The sequence below is a fragment of the Lynx canadensis genome, chromosome B1, assembly GCF_007474595.2.
Source record: "Lynx canadensis isolate LIC74 chromosome B1, mLynCan4.pri.v2, whole genome shotgun sequence".
Lineage (NCBI taxonomy): Eukaryota > Metazoa > Chordata > Mammalia > Carnivora > Felidae > Lynx > Lynx canadensis.
Genome location: NC_044306.2, coordinates 105,960,390 through 105,977,257, shown reverse-complemented (window position 1 = coordinate 105,977,257; position 16,868 = coordinate 105,960,390). Strand labels below are relative to the sequence as shown.

Below are 16,868 nucleotides of genomic sequence, written 5' to 3'. Positions count from 1 at the left end.
AAAGTCTAAGACTTGCTGATATAAGCAACATTAATCAGCATGAGAGGATGTGAAGAAGAAAATTACTTTTATTCTTTAATCTGTCGAGAAAGAAAGGAAATGGTGAAAGAAGAAATATATAGAGTAAAAGAAAGTATTAGTATAAGATTAAAAAGGAGAAGTAAGCAGGAAGGTTTTTGTTGTTTGTTGTTTTTGGTAGCTTTCAAAAAACTAGTTTATCAAGGCAAATGTGATGAACATGACATTAACTGCTATCTATACTCCTCTGCAGCTACATAGTATCTAAACAATAGTATTCTATTATTACTTGAATGGATGGATCACTGAATGTTATGTTTGTATTAAAACAAGTGTAAATACTTGAAAGTACATATAATGAGAACAGACATGCACAGGGATTATATACATTTTTTTAGAATTCTCAACTAAAAAGCATCATGAGTTGAATAATTCAGAACTGAAATTTGGTCATTCTTAACCTCCTCACTCAAGTGCCAAGCAAAGGACATTTTCTTCAAAATTTCTTTCCTAAGTACAGGTTGACAACCCAAATTACGATCCTCAAAGCAGCAGAGAACAGTCATGAAGGATCTTCAGAAATAAGGCCAAATATGTTCTTTAATATTTAATCAATTATAGGACCCATGGATTTTTTTTTGGGGGGGGGGGGAGTCAGCAAAGGACAGATTAGAAAAAAGACAAATCCAGGACCAGTCCCACCCAGCCATAATCCCAAGAAAGAGAATATATATATGTAAAGCAATTGAGAACAGTGATTGGCACCTCACAAACAGTGATGGCAGCTGTTGTTTTGATTATCATTCTATTCACTATCAGAAAACTGCCATCTTCAATTTTTGCCTAGGCTCCTGGGAGGCATTTAGAGTGACAGGTGAGAGGAACCAAAATCCTCAAGTTTAAAAGCTTATTCGGAATTGCTATGACATTTGGCTAATGTGAATTCTACACATTTTCTAAACATGTGTTAACTCTTCTACTTCCCATCAAGGCATTAGGGTTACAAAGAAGAGGTTTTGCTGCTAAATTTAAAGCGGTAATGAGAAAAGGGTTTTCGTTTTTTATACATTCCATATTATTTCCTTTAATTCTTATAGCAATCCTGAATTGTAATTATATTCATTCTCACTTTATAGAAAAGGAAAGTGAAAATCAGAGAAATACAGTGATTCACTCAGGATTATAAAGCTTCGTGGGGGTAGAATTAAGACAAGAAATCCAGGTCTTCTAAAATGGCATATATTGTAACCGCCCAGGCTTTCTCACTAGCCTCTCAACCCAGTTAGAAGGAGTAAGTCTAGATTTCCCTTCTGTCTGGTAATCCAAAAGAATATTTGATAATTCTGATAACATAAAGGAAATTGAAAACTAGAGGTGGAACTCATAGGGCAACTTTTTCCTGAGGTTCCCAGAGGTCCCCTAAACTAAGATAGGCAGAGTTTCTAAAATGTTGGGAAAGGAGACAACTAAATCTGAGGACCTTTCCACGTGAATGAGTTTCTTTTGTCATCTATAGATAGAAAGACTGCTTTAATTCAATGGAAATTATTCTAGAGGAAGTTTTGCCTCAACTACCAACTCACTAGATGAAGCAAGGAAAAGCTTAACCTGTGCTAACAGTGCATTTCTAAACTGGGTAGCATCCTGCTTTTCTCCACCAGCTTAGAGGCTCTGAATTTAAAAATGAGCATTTGTGTTTTTCCCAGTGAAGGAACTGAAAGACATACAGAGAAGCAATGTGCTGGCCTGGGAGCAAGTGGGTATTCAGACAAGACTGGAGCTCATGGATAAAATTCAATATTCAAATGAACGATGGAGTTAGAAAACATTTAAAGTATGTTTCCAACTAAGAGAATCTGAGACTATGATGTAAAGCCCTTTTGTCTGAGTGTTCTCTATCACCATCTATAACCAAATACCTGTTATTTTCATTGGGTTTTAGCGAATACATCTGATCTATTATCCTTTTGCACAATTGGACACTTCTGTCTCACAAGGGAATTTGATGTCCATTTTAATTTAGCTTTGAAAGCTCTAATAGCTTATTATGGAAGGTCAAGTAAATCCTTTAGGCAAGCTTGCATTTGATGATTACAGCCACCAGGAAATACAGCTTTAGAGGCTGATTAGAAAATATTTTTAGTTTTCAAATATGGGCTGCTTCAGGTATTAAAATGAAATGTAAACAAGGGTTTTTTTTTTTTTTTTTTTTTTTGCACGATGCCCATATCTGAAGCAAGGATTAATTATAACATTTGTTAATGACCTACAACACAGTTTGAAATATCTATTGTACAGAAGTGCCTGGGTGGCTTAGTTGGTTAAGTGTCTGACTTCGAATCAGGTCAAGATCTAACCTTTCAAGAGTTCAGGCCCCATGTCAGGCTCAGATCCTCTGTCCTCCTCTCTCTCTCTGCCCCTCTCCTGCCTATGCTCTCTCTTTCTCTCAAAATAAATAAAATAAACATTTTTTTTAAATCTGCTATAAAGTATCTATTGTACAGCTTTTAAAATTGGACAAAATTCCATTTAATAAGTAAAATAACATTGTATTTAAGCCTCAAAACAATCATCAATATGTATATACTTTCAATTAAAGAATTAGAGCTAACATTTTTGATAAATTATGGTGGCTTAATTTTTAATGAAAAAATAATTAGTGGAAATTTTCATCAAAGAACTCATTGCCAATATCAGATGACACTTAACACTGTAATAGACAATTGTTATTAAAATTAGTAGTAGTAGAACAATGTTTCTAATCCTGAAAACATAAAATCTTGCCAAGTATTGTACTTTTTGACTGCATTATCATTACTCTTCAAATAGTGTCCTTTGCCTTTGCCCCCTTCTTTTCCAAGTTCAGCAGAACTGCTAATTCACATTAGCTGAAATGTCTATTGTCACAACTTTTTAGATTAGTGAGCACATTAACTTTTGTCATATGGAAATAAAGATTATAGTATCAAAATGTAATTTAAAATATATTTAAAGACTTGCTGGCTTACAGAATATATGATAATCTTTTAATTAGTTTGCTTGCCAGCTAGAGAATGAATGAATTCTATCATTTTTACTTCAGTGAAGCACTTCGTAAAAAGACACATTCGATTTTTACTTTATTGATATTGAAAACAAAGCACAGTTCTTGTGGTCCTAATAGAAATAGAGTTCAAATCAGGATGTGAAAGTCCACTTGGAGCTGGTAACCACTTCTTCAGTTACCCAAGTAGCACAGTTTTAAAAAGACACTAGCCATTATTCAACGCATGATGACCAATATGGTGAAGTCTATAATTTACTTCATAAAAAATAATGGCTGAAGGAACTTGGTAAGGCCAAGAGACGGAAGAGGAGACCAAAGGATGTATTATCAGGACAAATATTCAACTTAAAAGTTCGAGGATGGCCATCTCAGTGATTCCAATATCGAAATGTGTCAGTGCTAACACCCTTACCCCCACTACCACCTCACATCCTCCCCCAGGATGTCCCAAATCTCCCAACTGCTCAACAACTAAAGGGGCCTGGCTCAGAGTCTCCAGCATCTATCTCCAGCTCGACCGCTGACAACAGTTTTCTGAATGATTAGTGGTATAGCATGCTGGCTGGTAAATATTTTGAATATTACTCCTGAGTATAATCAATCAATTATATGATTTAGAAGGAACTTAAATAAGTACATTCAGAAAGTAAGCCATAGGAGAGGGAATACAATCCTATATATTCAGGTAGCGTTTTTCTTCTAATCTAGGTTCTTCACCTAGAATGGTGATTGACACCTCATAGGTGCTCAATGTTTGGTAGATGAAAACATAATAAATAAATATTTCTTCCAGATCTTAAGATTTTATCATTACTGTTTAAAAATGTAGGTTTTATTGTTATTTGGGTATGGTGAGCTCATCAGATCAGGAGACGACTGCAATTGAAAAGCTGGTTTGTTACTCAAAGTTTCCAAAGAGGAGAGAGCACACCACACCATCCAGGCCCCACAGTGTAGCACTAGTCAGTAGAGAGAGTACGGGGAATTCTGTAGTTCCTACAGGAAAGGCCAGACAAGGCATGGTAAACAGGTTTCTAATGGTGTTATACCTGGTCCTGAGATGATTAGGGAAGGGAGGTAGCTCCTCAGCTTAAGAAGGAAGTGATTGTGGGGCGCCTGGGTGGCTCAGTTGGTTAAGCATCTGACTTCAGCTCAGGTCCAAATCTCACAGTTCATTAGCTAGAGCCCTGTATTAGGTGAGTTAGAGCCCTGCTTTGGGTGAGCCCCTCTTCTCTCTCTCTCTCTCTCTCTCTCTCTCTCTGCCCCTCCTGGGATTCTCTCTCTCTTTCTTCCTCTCTCTGCCCCTCGCTCACTTGCACCCTTTCCTCTCAAAGAAAACAAAAAACAAAACAAAAGCCAAAAAAAAATGGAAGTGGTTGAGAGTAGGGACCCTGAACAGGTTGGTTTACATTTGAAGAGCATGCTCTTGGATAGGTGTTTAATTGTCTCTAGGAACTGGATAGCCCTGGGAGAGGCAGTCTTTCCCGGGTCAGCAAGGTCTCAGATGTCAGAGCATCAGAAATACAGAAAATAAAAAGGCATGATTAATACAGTTACGTATACCTCTAAGTTATGTATCTTGAAGCATTCCATAGGTTTTCAAATCCCCTCATCATTCCAGTTGCCATAATTGTACAACATCTAACTTGCCATTCTCCTTCCATATATATGTTGCCCCGTGTGACCATTATCAGAACAGAAAACAGTACAATATTTTTCCTTTATGTACTTTACTTCTATTTATGTAGCCAAGAGCACATTTTTTTTAAACCATCATATCCCACCTGTGTCTACCAGACCTTCTGCCCATGAGCTATTTATTAAGCCTTCAGGTATTTGTTTTTGTCCAATAGCTTTTGTAAACTGAATGCTAGCTTTGCGATTACAACTCCCCCTTTAACATTTCATATTTGTCATGTGTTCAGTGTTTCAGTATATCACCATACTTGTAAAGATTGATTCTGTTATTTAACATGCATTACTTCTGTCCTAGTTTTGTGTCATCCATATATTTTACAGGTATACTTTATCAGTATGACTTTTGCATCTTCATCAAGTTGTTGATCAAGTTGAACAGGCTCAGAAGAGCACGTCTTAAAGGAATTAAAAGTCTACAAGTTTTATTATTTCTAATTCCCTTAAGACATGCTCTTCTGAGCCTGGAAAATATTGAAGTACTTTAGTTCATTATAGTTAACAATTTAGTTCCTCGTGTCTTTTATTCTAATTTTATGTTTATACCATCATACGTATTTTGAAGAGCGGTTCTCTTTGATAGGGAAAGTAGAATCAGAAGAGATATTGGGCATTTCTGCTTTTCTTCCCCAATCATCAAAATTTTTCAGCCTCCTCCTTTCCAACTGTGAACATGGAATTAAATCTTTGTGTATCTTTTGCTGATTAGAGTTGTTTTTAATTAGCAATTTATGGAAAATAAACTTATTTTGAACTTTAGCCTCTTTCATTTTTTTTTTACCATTTTTATTTATTTTGTTTTGTTAGTTGTTTTTGTCTTTGGTTATTTGCACTTGCTTTCATCTCATGTACCTGTTTTAAGCCTTGGTGAATGTGAGGGCCCTATAAGTAGTTTCTTTAAATAATAGCTAGTATTACTGACCCTTCATTATGTGTCTAGAAATCTTAATTAATAATCTTATTTTTTCTTTTATTAATCATATTTAATTCCTGTCTCAACCCTTCTGACCTCATCTCTATTTTATAGAACACAAAAAGATGATATTTGAAGGGGTTTATTGAGTAATTACTCCCATCCACAAAGCAAAGCCACAGTTCTGGCACTCGAATTCAGAGATTTCTGACTCTTAATCACGATGGTAAATAGATGTTTTCTTCCTTGTTTTGAATAATTATAATTCTCTAGGACGCATTACATTTTTTGAATCCCCGATCCTTCTTCAGCTATACTCCTTTAATGTATTCCTAGTGTATATTCCTTTAGTGTATCATTTCACCTTTTTCTATCAGAATGTTTTAAAATCTGCTATCCTAAACTGAAATTTCACATCTAATTATTTTCAGAATTACATATTTTAAGCATTTTGAACTCCAACATGACATTGTCATCTCCTTCCCAGAGTTCAGTCACTTCCACATAGACTGTAGAATCTGAGAATATTAGGGGTGCCTGGGTGGCTCAGTCAGTTGAGCGTCCGACTCTTCATTTCGGCTCAGGTTGTGATCCCAGGGTCATGGGATCAAGCCCTGCATCAGGTTCTGCACTGAGCATAGACCCTGATTAATATTCTCTCTCTCTCCTCCTCTGCCCCTCTCCCCAGCTTGTTCTCTCTCTCTCTCTCTCTCTCTCAAACAAACAAAAATCAGAGTATATTAGAGTGGGAATGTTGAGGATGGAGAGAAGCAGAAAGACTGGAGGTAAGTAGACAAATTGGATTACTATGGAAATAATTAAAGAAGAGGACATAAAGAACAGCTTTAAAACTAACAAGTGAAATTATAAAGGAGAGAAATGTATAAACTATTTCTGAAATAGAATCAATAGGTCTTCTTATTGGATGGATGATGAGGAAGCCAGAGGAGATAACAAGTCAAAAATAACATCAAGGTTTGAGCCTCCCAATTTTCTATCTGTGTATACTTATTTAAAGTATGTAGGTATGAACTGCTGCTTTTCCTTAGAAGCTCTGTATACCCCCTCCTACCCATTCTACAGATGCACACCTTTTTTTTTTCTTATTTAGATACATCATTACACTTTTGAAAGTGGTTTTGATTACATCAGGAACTTAGAATCCTTTTCGTTGTAAATTCCTTTCCAGATTAATTTTTTCCATTCTATAGGAAGATTTCATGCTCCCTGATAAGCTGGAGAGTATAGAAAACTATTCTTCAATTCCTTTCCTTTATTTCCCTAGAGATAAAAAAAATTCTACACTGCATCTCCAGCACATGTATGGTAATTTAAACTGGTTTTGTAAAAAGATAGATAAATTTAGTACATGTCCTACATGAAAATAGTCCCGCACTGCCCAAATTTATTTGGGCACAAAATGAACTAAAAGCCTTTATGAAATCTCCAAGAAACTCTTTGTGGTGAGCTGGAGTCAGATGCAGGGATGGAGCTGGGGAAAGGTTTATTTCCAGATCCACGCATGCTGCTACTAAATTTTGACTGCTCCTTCCTTTTTGAGTGCCTTGCATTTAGTTAAAATGGAAGAAGCATTTGTTTTCTGAGAGGTTATCATAAACATGGCAGAGATGGAAGTGATGGCAAAAGAAGACATGACAGTAAGGTCCACACACATGCTAACCCTTCATCCGCTTTGGCCTTTTCACGTCTCCCCCTCCATGTCCACAATCATTCAGCTATTTCCATGAGTTCTTTCTTTGCACCATATCCTGCTCCATTTCAGAGCTTTCAACCCCGACTCCACTTCCACATCTTTCACCCTACACCTAGATCCGTGCAGCAGCATCCAAACTCACCTCCTTAATGCCCCATTCTGTTCAATTCATGCTCAAATCAGGGAACACTGTGAAACTTGAAATTATATTATGCTATTTCCCTACATGAAACAGAACTTTGCATTTCAATTAGAAAGCTTCTGGACTCTCTAGACAAAATGCAGGAAGAGAAATTTGAGTTCCATGTATTTACCAGACATTATGCTTAGTGCTTTTCACACGTCCTCAATTAATATCCTCACAACCACTTGTGAGGCTGATCATCCCCATATTGAAAATGAAGAAAGTGAGGCTCAGAGTGCTTATATAATTTTCCTTAAATCATATAGCCAGTGAAAGCTGAGAAGGGGTTTGACCCCAGGTCTTCCAAGCTCCAAAGCCCATGTAACCAGCATGGTTGGTATAACTGAAAATTGCCATGTAGTTGACACTGTTATTGACTGCTGTTACCAAAATATTACAATCAGAATGTTATTACTTCCCTAAAGAGCTATTTTAAACAAATTCAGAATGTTAAAATCTGATTTTTTACAATGTTTTTCATTTAAATAGATGTTTATATAATTTATGTAATTTCTTGTGTTTGGGCAACCAGCACCACGAGTGTGAACTGTCCTGGTGGCTATTATAAATATCAGAGGGTATGCAGTAGTTATAACAAAGAGCAGTATCAACTTTTTTATTCTTTCTGGACTAATAAACTTCAATTAAAACTGGTACTAGGCATAATTAAAAATTCCTACTCTAATCAACCCTGTGTATGTTCAGAAAGATTAAATGTGTTTGCAAGTACCTTGGGAATTTGAGCCTATCCCTGAATTGTTTATAGCTTTATTACCTCTCAAGGACCCAAAGGTCCACATAAAACTCATCACTTCAAACTCTGAGAAAGCTGGATTAAACTAAACCCTCTGATTCCTCTATTGTGTCTGTAGATCATTTTATTTTCGGTTATTTTGCTACAGCATTAAAAAAAACTTCATAAATTCATTTTTTTATATTTCTACAAACCCCTCCATGTGTTTACTTGAAGAAATTGCAGCAGTTCAAAAAACTCTGCCTGGCCTGTGTAAGGTACAAGTGTTTACATCATTCCTTTGAGTATTCTCACAAAAGTACACCCCTTAGTGGCATGTTGACTTATGAAACACTCAACAGTGATATGACGACACTTCACAAATTCTGAAGGGAACTCAAAGAGAGGAAAGCAGCATGCTCTGTTAAATAGAAACTTACCTGAAATAGATTACACCATTATTAGGGAAGACTAGAAAAAAATCTGTCCCCCCAAATCATTCCTTCTTAGAGGCTACCAGTGAAAATGAAGTTTAAATTTCAGTATTGGTGCTGAATTATTACCTTAAGTTTTGTCACTGGAATTTCTTAATGCATTTGGCATACTAAATTTCATTTCAGTTTTTCAACTAAGTTGTTAACTTGGAGTAATGCCTGAAGGGGAGTATGTGATGTCAAGGACGGTTTTTGCTCATATTGTTATTATAACCTTATCAAATTTATGGTTTGCCAAGAGTATTTTTACCTCCCATTTTATCCATAATATCAGTTACTTTCCCAGAAAAAAATATATACTTTTTTGTAAAACATTTTTTACGTAAGATTGATAGTGATAGTGTATCTTCTTTAGGAATGTCTCCTCTTAAATAAGAATTCTGAAGAGGTTTTTTAAAGAGAAGTGATGTGGAAGGATTCTTAGTTTACCTCTCTTTCCTTGTCTTTTTGTTGCTTAAAACAGAAAGAGAATATGTGGCTCGGTCAGTTGAGCATCTCACTCTTGATTTTGGCTCAGGTCATACATCAGACTCTGCTGAGTGTGAAGCCTGCTTAAGATTCTGTCTCTCTCCCTCTGCCCCTCCCCCTGCCTCTCACTCTCTCTCTCTCTCTCTCTCTCTCTCTCTCCCCCCTCTCCATCCCAAGGGAAAAAAAAAGAGAATATTAACAAAATGAAAGGAAATTAAATAGTAATTGACCAATAATATTGTTTATGTTATATCTGTCATTGTATACAACTCTTTGTAATTAATTTTATTACCCCTACTCAGCAAGCAAGGGAAGTGAGGCTTGGTGAGACCTGCCCAAGTTCCTAAAACTAATGAAGGGCAGCACTAAAGTTGAGCCAAGGACTTCTATATCTGTACTTCCTCCAGGATACCATACTTTCCCTATCCCTGAGATTGTCTGGTAGACACCAACCATTTCATTGTCATGGATTTCAGTGTCTTTAAATATGAGACGAATAAGATTATTTTCTCACGATGTAGTTGATGAAACACTATATATTCCTTTCCAGAGCTGAGTAACTTCACAATAATAAGGTCATACTTCCAATTTATTGAGTTACTATAATGTCACTCCATTTCACAAGGTTTCATTATTAACACCTTTAACACTTTAATCCAAAGACTTGTGTTTCTGTAGGCATGCTTCTTTCAGATCCAAACTATGAGACAAAGAATATCACCTTCCTGGGGTTTCTGGACCCAGGGAAGCTCATGTAGGCTTTGGTGTCCAGAGTTTTTATTGGGGTTTCATTTCATAGGCATGATTGTTTAAATCACTGGCCATTTGATTGAACTCAATCTTCAGTTCTTCTCCCCTATCTGGAGGTCAGGCCAATATTACCCGGATCAAAGCCCCTCCCCTCTAATTACACGGGTGGCCTTTCTGGTAAGAACTCCATTCTGAATCATCTTGTCAGCCTAAGCTCAGATAGGGTCTCAGGGGCCCACCATCAATAACAAAGACATTCCTATCACTCAGGAAAATTTTAAGGATTTCAGGCTTATCTCCCAGGAACCAGGGATGATGAAGACCAGCCAAATTCTTTATTATACAACAGCTGACAACAGAGGATAAATTTAAACTCTTAAACCAAATGTATTAAAAACAACATGATGACCACAGCAGAGTTTTCACATACCAACCAGCAAGCAGAAATTTATATGATGAATTTAATATTACCATGTAAAAAAAACCTAGAAATAAATTTATTGGCCAAATCTATAAAAATTAACCAAATTTATGTAAATATGCCAATCACTTTTTAGGAGGTTATTCCTTAAATTTATAGGTGGAAAATTACACATGTTAGTTTAAGATTAGATCATGGATTAAAAACAGTACATTTATACTTAGCATCTGAATATAAGATCACTTCTAAAACCAAATAGATTATGTCAAAGAAACAGAATTTTAAATCTGAGCTTTAGTGACTACTTGCACAATTGAAAAAATTAAAATATCAGATTCCTATACTAAGGTAATTATTTCTTTCAGAATCTTTTATTTCAAACCATACCAGAGATACTATCATTTATCACAGGAACATATTTTAATATTGACAATGTTATCGTTCAATTTCAAACCTTAATTCCCTAACCTAAAGATAAATCCTGACTTGCTTGGTTTCCTTCTAGGTGAAGAAGGAATTAACTTCTTTGAAATGGTAATTTCCATCAATTGTAACTGCTACAGAACTCCTCCTTCTCCAGATGGGAGAGAGGCCTCCTGGGCTCCCATAAGCTAAACTTTGTGTGTGGCCTGTTAGTTTCACTTTAGGAAAACAAATTGTCTTTAGAACCTTTAAAATGCTCCTTAATTCAATGGAATCATTTTCTTCATATATATATTTTTTTTCTTCATAGATTTAAGATATATACATATATATATACACACACATATATGTGTATATATACGTATATATATATTTATACGTATATAGGGATTTATACGTATATATACATATATGTATGTGTGTATATATATATACATACATATATATATACATACACATATATACACACATATACACTATATATATATATATATATATAGTGTGTGTGTGTGTATATATATATATATATATATAGTGTGTGTGTGTGTACACATACACGTGTGCATGCACTCATATGTCTTTTATGTTAAAAGGTTCTAATTTCATTTTCCAAACATGCTCCTATCACATGGAAAAATATATTCTTTTCTATGTGAAAAGCAATAGCTTTTAAAGAAGGCACTTTAAAAATCAAGGTAAAACAATATTTTTCCTAGAAACAACTGCAAAATATACTACCAAATGTAAACATACAGAAACTGTATCATAAATCCTTGTAAATTGTAAATGTAAATTCTCAGTACTATGAGATAGTTAACCAAAGAATGAACTTCTATGTAACTGAGGAAATGGGACATTCTAACCAAAATGAACTGTAGAAAAGCACTTAGAAGTTTTTCCAAATTATGTTGTAATGAACTTTTAGATTTTTCTACTATAGAATACAGAATGTCTGTTTGGTTGCCTATCATTGTGGGTTTTCTAATTACATTAGTTTTCAAGCTTGCTAATCTGAGACATGTGGAAACAGGCAACAAGTCTAGTCCTAAATGGAAATTTAAAAGGTTCTAGATTGAAAGGGAAAAATATTAAAAGTAAGTAAAGTACCATTCCATTATGCTATGTGAAATAAGTCAGACTGAGAAAAACAAATACCATATAAGTAAAATCTTAAAAAAAAAAAAAAGGAACAAACAAAAAACCAAATCAGAACTATAAATACAGAGAACAAACTAATGGTTGCCAGAAAGGAGGGAGGTAGGGGGTTGGGCAAAATGGGTGAAGGGGAGAAGGAGATACAGGCCTCTAATTATGGAATGAGTAAGTCTCAGGCATAAAAGGTACAGCATAAGGAATAAAGTCAATGATATTGTAATAGTGATATAATGGGACAGATGGTGGCTGTTCTTGTGGTGAACACAGCATAATGTATAAACTTGTCAGATCAGTAAGTTGAACACCTGAAACTAATGTAACGTTGTGTGTCAGCTATACTCAAATTTGTAAAAGGTAAAGTACCATTCCTGTACTAACAAGAATTTAAGTAAACATTATCAAAGATTATAATAAACAATGATTCTTCAGTAGTGAAGTTAATTGAGCAGCTCAAATATCTGAATACCAAATTTTTTTCTCTTCTTTTAGTTTTTTGGGGAATTTTTCTAAGGAACATATGATCATTCTTGCTTGATAAAATTGTATTATCTTCACATTGTCTATTTGGAAGTATTTAAATGTATAATTTATGAAAATCTTAAAATTTTTATTCTATACAGTATAATTTAAATATATAAGTTCATAATAACAAATAAATGTGTCTATTTTGCACTTGAATAAAAATTTTTAGCTACAGTCTCAAAAAATGTTTTCATGTATTACTCATGTAAGTGTTAAATTTCCCTGTGAGGTACCATATGTCCATTCTGCAGGCAAGCTGAGAGTTTAACTGAGATCATTGAGAAAATGAAAGTTAAAATGAAGGGAGGTGGTCAGAATCAGTTCACAAACTTGCTCAGTAATATTTATTGAGTGCTTGCTATTGGCAAGATACTGGCCATGTAGCAGTAGACAAAACAGAACCCAGAACTTATGGAGCTTATTGTTTTGTGAAGAAGAGAGACATTAAGAAATAATTATACAGAACAATATTCACTTGCAAACTGTCCAGTGTACTATGAAAAAGAAACGAAGGCTACAAAGAGAAGTCTTAATGCAGACTTAATTTAGATAAGGACTTGTCAGTGAAGGCTTCTTTACAGATATGACAGGATGAATCACCAAAAAGAGGTGGCACATTTATCCCCGTGAAGAGTTGGAGTAGGGACATTCCAGGCTAAGAAAACCATATATATAGGAGGATGCTAAGGTAGGAAAATGCTTGACGGATTTCATGAAAAGATTAATGTGATGGAAATACAGTGAAGGGAGGAGGGTGGTGCAAAATGAGACTAAGGAGAGAAGTGTCATATCGTGCAAGGCTTGAAACTATCCTAAGAGTTTTATATTTTACCATAAGTCAAGGGTAGATTTTGAATAGGAAGGTATAGGATCATATTTGCGACTTTTAAGTCTTACTTTGGCTGCTATGTAGAAAATTGATTAGATTCAGCAAGAAAGGAAAAGGGTAGAAGAGTTAGGAGCCTGTGCTAGAAGCCCATGGAATAAAATGGTAGATTATTCTATGTAATGGTGATGACAGAATTAGAGAAAAGTGGATAGATTTAAGATGCAAACTGAAGGTAGTACTGATAGGATATGATAATGGACTGGATTTAAGACAGAATGAGGAAATAGGTGTCAAGAACAACATCTAATTTTTTCTAGATAGCCACTAGTTGGATGATGACCCATAGTGTCATTCAATGACATGGAGGAACCCTGGGGAGAGAGCATATCTGGAAGAGATGGGAGGTGGAGATTCATAGTTCAGCTGTGAGACTAATTAATCCCACTTGTGTTCTAAGTTTTTAACTTACATTTTATAGTAACAGAGCCATATTCCCCAGTCTTTTTGGTCCATGTCCTCCACCAGGAAAATCTTGGTATGGATTACCGAGTTCCTGGAACTAAGATGCTACTTTTAATCAAGGATTAATGAAGAAGGAGAATTAACTTTTTAAGCTAAAATGTCTATTATTTTAGACTTTTGGCCCCATATAATAATATGTGCTTAATTTCACATTAAAAGGTTTAGAAGAGAATATTCACTCGAGAATTAAGCATTATGGCTAAACCTTCTAAAACCTGATAGTCTGCCTTCCAAAATACACCACCTACATCTTAGCCCAAACTTTTCTGTGCAATACCATTTCAAGTGCTCTTTCTGGTATTAAATGCAAACTTGGGAGCCAATTTATGTTGCCCTAATCTAAAGCTCTTTTAAAGAAGATTTTCTACTAACGAACTGTCAATGATTTATGGGCTGGAGCCACATGGCACTGGTTGAGACAATTTGGACAGATCAGGCTGGGAAGCAGACACAAGAAGAGATATTAGGATTCAAGTCACAGAATCCTCACAAGAGCGAATCCCAAAATCTGCATTGAAAATAGAAAAGAGGGCCTAGCTCTTTTACTGATAAAAAGGTGGCCCAGTGGTTTCATAATATCCACATTATAGTTGAGTAGTAGAATCATAGCTTACCAAAAAAAAAAAAAAATGGAGTCAGATGAATAATGACAACAATAAACAACAAACATTGAATGTGTATCATGAACTAAATGCTTTCCCTGTATAATATTATTTAATTTATTCTCAACCCCTTTGAGATAAGTACTCTATGACTAGCATTTTAGAGAATAGAACATGAGGCTTAGAGGTTATAAATCATTTGCCAAAGGCCACATGGGTGGAAAAGGGGAGAGTGAAATTATGTCTGACTCCAGGAGTGGCGTTCTCTACCACTGTGACACCTGCACCAGCACACAAATAAAAGATCACACTAAAAAGCCTCAGCATTTCTTCAGTGTTAAAAGTTGGAAATAAAAACAAAAATTGTGTATACAATTGTTCCCCCAGTATTGGGGAATATTCCAAAATAAGGGAAGTGTACTTGCTGTGCAGGACGATCCTTTTCTTACATGGTGTTCCTGAAGACATAGCCAAACACTTATGGGCATTTAAAACTATCTTGAGCTTTCTATTAGCATAATTTCTTACAAATTTGGAGATATTTGAATTTAATAGTACAGTTCCTATCATTGTGAATTTTTTTTCCTTGCTTCTTAGAAAACCGTCAACCTGTAATTGTTATTTTTTTCTTTAAATTTCTATGATTGAAATTCATTTTCTTTCACCAAGTCCATCATCACTGCACCCCTATTTTTAAACCAGTTTAGATGAGTACTTCACTGACCTTTTCTAACACAAAGTATGCCTTGGTAAATTATTTTTAGTTGAAAAAAATTTGCTTTAGTTTGAGTTTTTAAGAAAACAGTAAAAAATGCAGTGAGATGTTTCAATTTAGTTTTTAGTGAAATTCTAAATGATAAAATAATAATTGCATAAACATGGTAATTTCTACAAAAACGCAAATAAGATGAACATGAAACTTTCTCTGTCATTCTTCAGAAACACAGGCATGGGCCACTCCACTCTAATACCATCCATTCTCTTTGTCATGGCACAAATTTGGTAGCTTCCCTTTTCAGCAACTCCAACTATACCTGCCTGAATTCAGCCTTCAATGATGAACAGAATTTACAAGATAAAGGAACGGGGTATTCCAATTGAGAAGAGCAGTGTGTACAGTATACAGCAAAGACTTGAAGGGAATCATCAGACATTGGGGGTGGGAAGGATGGATGCTGATAGGAGATAAGGTCATGTAGATAGAATTGGGGCCAAATGTTGAGGGCCTTTTATGTTGTGTAAAGGAGTCTGATACTTAAGGAACTACAAACCATTGACAACCTGTTTTCTTTCTATGTTCAGGGGCTTCATATATGTCATCACCTCCTGTTGTTATATAAGTTGGAAAAAAAAAAGCTAGCTATACAAACTAGCCAAACACAGCTAGCCTCTTTTTCCATATCCATTTGTAGCATATTTCTACAATACATTTAGCAGCCTGATACTATGGTTCTCTGTATGTGAAATTTTTCTTTGACATGAAGAAAAGCCATGACTAATTCAAGGAAAGCCCATTTAGGTGGAACTTTTGAAGACTATAAAGCAATTGAAATTATAGCTAGAAAAATAAACTATCTTTCAGGAGAAAAAATACACATCTACTGCTGAAGCCATGGGTGATCTTTTTATAAAAGATACGTTTCATCTTTTATGCCTGTGCAATTTTCCTCTATGCCAAAAGATTCCTCTATATATCAGGATTAATGGACCATCTCAAATGAAGAAGAACAATCACATTATACAAGGTTTCCCCAAACCCCCTGCAATATATCCAGATGTCACATAGCTTTAGTTTTGGAACTTTCTGACCAGGTCAGAATCAACTGAATAGAAGATAGTAGTGTGTGTGCATATATGCGTGTATGTGTGATTTCAAAACAATTTTTTTAACTGGACTCATTTTATATACAAAATCTTGACTTCAAATCAACTAAACTTCCAGATTGTTTGGCTCTTTCAGTACTTTCTACTTTTACCAGGATTTCAGGCTCAAGGAAAATTGCTCTGAAGATTTAATACATTTTCTCATTGAAAGTGCGTGTTTCTTCCAAGGCGGGGAACATAGTCTATTATTGACCCACATGCTGAGGGACCAGCAGAAGTGTGGAAAACTTGGTAGAACCTGGGCGACAGACAAAATAAAATCCTATTAGCAGATCTAGCAAACTCAGAATGTGTTCTCTTCCTCTAATAAAGGTTGGTCTTATTTTGTGGGGAGTGCTGAGTGTTGTTTGTAGCAAGTGCTTGTCCTATCACTTATTGAAATTGTGAGAAGGGAGAACAGGTGGTAATGACAAGATGCACTAATGCAGACTCTTTCAAGTTGCTCACTAAAATCATTAGTCCTGTTCCACCCCCTCTTCAGCACAAATGTGTTAA

The 16,868-nt window shown here is 35.3% G+C and overlaps 1 protein-coding gene across 1 annotated transcript in view; it reads left to right on the top strand.

Moving 5' to 3' along the window:
• The window catches only part of NDST3 (N-deacetylase and N-sulfotransferase 3), a 185,950-nt gene that overhangs the window by 74,534 nt on the left and 94,548 nt on the right, over positions 1-16,868 (top strand).